We start from the raw sequence: 6,930 nt of genomic DNA, 5'->3' as shown, positions 1-6,930 counted from the left end.
GGTCATTGACGTATAAAGCTAACGTTTATACGTATAGCTTTATTTGTATAGTAAAATAGCTGATTGCAGTATAATTATTTTGTACAGGCACCTACAATAACGTTTTGCTTAATTCAATCTAATTAATCGTGATCATCATCAAATTCTGTCATAAAGTTGTAAAAAAGCACTTTTTGGAATTTTCGATCCTAGGTTTAGTAATAAAAACTAGATTATAATTAAATGCTCTTCAACTTTGTACTTGTTTTGCTTTATAAATAATTTGATACGCGCGTCTGGTGTACCAAATCTTAATCCTAGTACCTTTGATAATCATTTATACATTGTTTTAAGATGTATTCGTGGTATCTCGGAATGTATAAAGAAAGACGGTTAAAGTGAATTGAAGTGCATTATAGACAATTTCAATCTGATTGGACTTTTTGTTTAAGACCAGTTGTCAATATAAGATGCATATATTAAGTCGGAGTGGACGAGACTGGGTCTTTACTCATCCTGCACACAAATACTGACGCTCCTCGTTTATTCTTGGTGTTAATGTTGTTAAATGGTATTTCACACTTGTTTGGTTATCCATTCATGGTTATAGTTATTTAATTTGATCATCTTCCTACTTAATTTAACTTGTAAAAATATTTGATTAAAACTCTGTGAGAGTTGGTTGAATATCAACGAAGAATGCTTTACTTGTTGATGCTGGCAATAATAATGACGAATGAAAATGACATTTTTACTTATTCGATTTTGTTGTGTTTACTTTTAGAGTAAAGGAACAGAATACTCCTTTGATGTTCCATATAATATTATTAATTACGACATTGACAACGACGATGTGATAAGTATCGAAGTGTTTGCCGAAGCACTGAGACAACACAATCAAAATACTGGTGTAAGAGAGTTGTTTGTTGTTATCGATTAAAACGGTGAGTTGTAGTAAAATTAATGTATAGTGGTCTTCTGCTGTTGTCTGCTCATTATTTAAGCTGTTGTCTCTTTTTTAAACATTCCTCATTTTCATTCTCAATTTTACGAGACAGTACGTTGCATTAATGACTGCCGTATACAGAACCTTTCCGTTTCAATAACTATTCCTGTGATGGCATATACTCGTTTTTGGAAAACAAAGCAATACAAAAATTAAACTGAAAGAAAAAGTAAATTAGATGCTTATATATTTTGTCTGATGTATTTGATGCACGTGTGCTCCAGTGCAATCAAAGCACATCTGCTTGTATCAATTAACTGCATTATGTTAAGATACGTAAAACCTAATAACAGAACAAATAAAATGTCATTGCCACGATTGGAGTAAACGAAAGAAAATTGTGTCTGAAATACATTTGAGAGATATAGTTCTTTTGTTATTTTTATCAGAGTGTTATTTCAATCAAACGACATCAAATTGGTTTGAAGACTTTGAAAACAAGTATTTCCAGGTACTTTCGTGCCGGATTAATCTGTTTATCGTTTTTTTTTCTCTTTAAATTTTTTTGTTCGTCGCTGCCTGATAGGCTTGTAGTGTGTGTTACAAGTTTAAAGATTATGAAATATTTTCAGAAATAACTTCTGCTATTACCATGAATACAATCCTTTAGTATTTGATATATGATATAAATAACAGTATAGAAAGGGGGGAAAAGGAGATGGCGTTCTCGATGCTGAAGAGTTGAATGCAGCTAAAGAGTGCTGGTATGTTATTTATTTCTTTTTGATAATTATATTTGAAATTGTAAAGACATCGTTAAATGCCCGACACCATAACATTGTGAATATTTTTTTCATAGAAATTTAGGTTTGATTTAATTTACTATTGCTTACAGTTTTCTTTTTAAAAATTTAAGCGCAATAATTAAGTTTTGCATTCTAGCGAAAATTTAAATACTTAATTTGACTCTACACCAGAAAAAATATTTAATATAGTTTATTTGGTTAATTGTGTTTTGTTTCGTAATAAAGGAATATACAATCTAAATTATTTTTCTGAACGAAGTATTAAAACAATTTTATCATTATCTGTGACAAATCATGATGAAGTTTACAATTTACTGCTTCTTGTTTGAATAAATCAAATATAAAGACCATGTGGTATGATTGCCAATGAGACAACTATGTGCAATAGACCAAATGACACAGACGACATGTATGCATACAACACTGACCTATGGTATAAAAACATTTATTACAATCATGTTCATACATGTACACTGTTACTTTGAATATTATCGTTTTATTAGTGTATACCGAAATGTTGTTGCATGGCCTCTATTTGTTGGGAACCATACCTACATGTATTTATATTGGTACAGACATTGTTTTCTATAAATAGACAACTTTGTTTTCATTTCAGATAAATGAATTTAATGCAGAACAGGACCGGATAGATTTCCCGTAACTCCTACATTATTATTTACTGACAGTTTTAATTCAAATAAATTATTGCAACTGTTTGTATTGTCAATTTTTCAGTGAAATGTTGAATGCGTTATAAAAGAGAGACGAAAGATAACAGAGAGACAGTCAAACTCATAAATCGAAAATAAACTGACAAAGCCATGGCTAAAAATGAAAACGACAAACAGACAAACAATAGTTTACACGACACAACATAGGAAATTAAAAAATTAGCAACACGAACCCCACAAAAGCTAGGGGTGATCTCAGGTGCTCCGGAAGGGTAAGCAAAACCGACTCCTCATGTTTCACCCGTCGTGTTGCTTATGTTATAACAAATCCGGTAAATAGTCTGATTCGGTAGGTCACATTCCTGAAAGGGAAGGGTGGTTGTTGATACGACGTTAGGAACATATCCGATATCATTTGTTAAACGGTTATTCCATAACGGTCAACCAAATCATGATAGTGTCCGTACAATTTATGAAGGGAGGATTTCAACTTCACCATTGGGAACTCTTGGTTTTATAGCTTCCTTGTGAGCAGCAGACCTCTATCCAGAAAATCAAGATAGGAAATGCAAGCACGGGAATGTCTTATCAATTGGGAGATATATACTTCGTATATAGGTGCTGCTGGAATGTTGCTACTAAAAAATGGAAAGTTCACAATTGGAAAGCTGAAGTCTTCTCTTTTGTCGTAAATTTTTGTTTTCAACCGACCCTCATTGTCAATTTCGAGATGTAAGTCAAACGATATGAGGCCGACTTAACTGTATCTGTAGTATCCTTTGTCTATAGTTCGATTGGAAAGATGCGTTCCACATAATCACCAAATTTTGAATTATTTAGTGAAAGGACATAATCTATATAGCGGAACGTAGAGTTAAAGGATATCGCTAGCTTCTTATCTTTCTTTTTATGAAGTTCTAGTATAAAGTCAGTCTCATAATAATAAAGAAACAATGTAGTTAATAAATATTTCTCGATTCTCGTTTTTAGATATAGTTTATACCGTTGATTTTCCCGTTTGAATTGTTTCAAACTAGTTATGCTTTGAGGTCTTTTATAGCTTGCTCCGTGTCAAAAACCATACTTTGACATTAAATTGCTTACTTTTACAAATTTTGACTCGGGTGGAGAGTTGTCTCATGGGAACTCATACAACACATTTGTGTATCTATGGTATATCAGTAAGTCGACATGGCTCACATCGACAGGTTAATCAAGTGGACAGTTCGGTCAAGGTTTACTAAGGGCCGTATCCTTCCCATTTTATCACAAAATCATCTTCATGAAATAAATACAAACAAAAATACATACATACATACATCATTTGTAAGTGAAGCAGATTTTTGGATGCTTGAAGTGCTTTCAATTGGTCAACAGATTTTTGAACTCAATTCCTTCTTGAAAAAGCCTCTAATAACATGAGCCATTGTAAAAATTATCGATTTAGATGGCTTTCAAAAGGGGTTTGCCGACTTGGAAAAGAATTGTATGGCTCATGTTAGATTAAAAATAAAATAATCACTTCAAATAAACAACTACTGTCGTCGAATTAACAAAAATCGAGAAAACCAAACGACAAAGGACTGAAAATATCAGCATTCGACTGTGACTACAACACACCCTCATCTAATTTTTTTTATAATTTAAAGATTTTGCAATCATTCTTTAAATTGCAGTGTCTATTTTTTTTCAAGGTCGCTTAATGTTACTTTTGTCCATTTACATGAACACCTTGAATTTAAGTATATAGCAGTTCGAACTTAACACCTGGCTGGTTACAGACAACCTGTTTTGTTTAATTTTAGCTCGAGATTTTTCTAATGAGTAAAAATGAAAAGTTTATTAGCAAGTTATTTTGTCCCATTCTTTGATTTTGTTTTTGTAAACAAATAAAGTAATTGGAGAAACATAACAAATAAAATTTTAGTTTAGTTCAATTGTCTTTTAGATTATTTGTTTTCAACTTCACTGCTATACAAATAGTTTCCCAATTATTATGATTGAACTACTGTGTTTTTCGTATTCTTGTATCTGTAAGTCATAAACTTTTCTTATGTTGCTACATGAATAGCGAAAGGAGTAATAATTAAAAACCAATTGTTCAGAGAACAGCTGATGGTATTTCCACCAAAACAATGTATTTTAATATGAAAGTTGTAAATTTAAGTTTAAAGTGTCATTTCAATCGTCAAATGATAGCTTATTGTACGCTGATAAAAAGAAAATATATGGTTTTTATACAATATTTTTTATATAAGTGTGATAATTTGTTACTTCTGGTTTGAAAAATGTTACTATCAAAAATATCTGGTTTTATATACTTTTATATTCATAAAGTAAAAACAAATGCTACTTCTGGTTTACACAAGGTCACTTCCGGTTTTTTTCAAGGTTAAACGGTTTGATACCTTTTGCCAGATGTCTCATGGCTTTATCATGTATACATTTGAGGTAAAAGCAAAGGTCTATATCTAGAACGTCAAATTAAGCTATGACCTTGTAATCAATTTCAAGGTCATAAACCAAGGACCTGAAATCAAAAGACCATTGTATATTTGGTTAATGAGTAATATCACAATACGCGTATTTTTAAATATAAGAGGGGAGAAAACTCCCTTTTACGTTCGTCATACCCTTGCAATCAAAATTTACGTGTTACAACATGTCGGAACTAACAATGTAGTAAATATCAGTTGTTGATATCTTATACGTTTTTTTGGAATAAGTGAAAACAAGCCAAATTCAAAAATTAGAAAAATGACCTTGGCCTTTGACTGTGACCTGATTTTATTTATTTTTTGGACCAAGGACCTTAAATCAAAAGATCCTAGGTCTCTATCACTTAAGGTTTAAAATATAGAAATGCATATCACTTATATCAAATGCATAAGGGGAAATAACTCTCATACGGAGCGTTCATATTGCTTCGGTCAAAATAGGACAAATCATGCGTATGATATAACTAGCAATTTTACAAAATAAATTTGTCGTAATCTTTTACGGTTGCGAAGAAGTAGTGGCCACAAAGAAAGCAGTGTTTAGGGAGATAACTCCTACAAAGAAAAGAATTCGGTTACGCAGGGTAAATTTCAAAAGCGCATAGACTGTTCGATATCATATACTAAATATCTAAGCCACATGTTGCGAATCAAATATTTATCGCAAGAACAAAATAAGGCGGAAGAAAAAAAAAAATCAGAAGAAAAACAATAGGTCTTTCCACAGAAATGTGGAAAAACCTAATGAGTTCTATATAACCCGGTTTAATCCAATTTTTGATTTTCCCATTTGACAAGTTACTTTCTATTTTAAATTTTCGTAGGAATTTTACCAGTAGAAGACAGTTTTTGGTACAAATCTTAAGGAACTCAATTTTCGGCTCTCCCTTGACACCATTTGCGAGGATGGTCTTGAGGAAACGATGATAGTCCGTCGGAAAGGGACGATAAATGGCTGACCCGTGTCAAGAGAGAGCCACATCTCTTGCACGTTAAAGACACCCTTGTAGATTTCGAAAAAGAGTAGGCTAATGCTGCTACAAGGCAGCACTCGCACCCGCAAAGTGGAAAGGGATTAATATAAGTTGCAAAACTTGTTTCCCAATCCACTATAAATAAAAATGTTTAAACTAACTGATTATTAAAGCCTGTTTTTAATATCGTACATAGCAAATCTAGTATGTTTAAAAGATCATGATAACATTGTTTGAATATACTTTTCACCTTATATATTATTTTTTAGTGATCCTATAGTTGAAAGTGATCCAGCAAACAAAGTGACACATCTTTAAAGATTAGTTTAGAATTTGAATAGTGTTTTGTGATCATGTAAACTACTATAATGGCAATTGTCTTCAACTGTAAAATTTCACAAGACAAAATGATTTTTAAACATGCACAATAACAACCATGAATGCTCGTTAATTCATTATTTGTCTAGTTGTTCTAAATATAGAGACGATAACATTTTTATATTATTTCGTGTATCTGTGACCAATAAATGGATTTATATCTAGAAGGTTAGGATAACTGTTATCTAATTCCAATGAGTGGCATACACTATGTTTTACCTTGACTTAACTTTGAAGTGATTGTTCAACCTAATGAACCACATAAAAAAAATTGTAAGTGATAACATTACCACACATTTTGAAAGATCAGATATTCATTATTTTACAAAATACCATGTTTTAACATAAATATATAAAGCTAACAAATTAAAACGTGTCTAAATAATGTTAATTTTGAAATATTGACATAAAAGTAATTTGCAATTAAAAACCTTATATGATTGTAAGTATATTTTGCCAAAAGAACACTCTTTCGAGGAAGTTATGTTGCTTAAACATAACTTTTCTGTGAATGTGTTATGGAGTGTTTTTCAGGGTGTTTTTTTGTATATATTTTGATATTGACGTTGTCAGTTGTTAATTCTGTTATCTCACCATTTAATCAATTTCCATCCATTAAAGTAACTAGCCATTTCAAAACGTATTTTTGCATTTGATTGATATTTTGATACAAGTGCT

The sequence above is a fragment of the Mytilus trossulus genome, chromosome 9 (genome assembly GCF_036588685.1).
Source record: "Mytilus trossulus isolate FHL-02 chromosome 9, PNRI_Mtr1.1.1.hap1, whole genome shotgun sequence".
Classification (NCBI taxonomy): Eukaryota; Metazoa; Mollusca; class Bivalvia; order Mytilida; family Mytilidae; genus Mytilus; species Mytilus trossulus.
The sequence above is the reverse complement of the archived record's forward strand: the minus strand, read 5'-3'. Positions refer to the sequence as shown.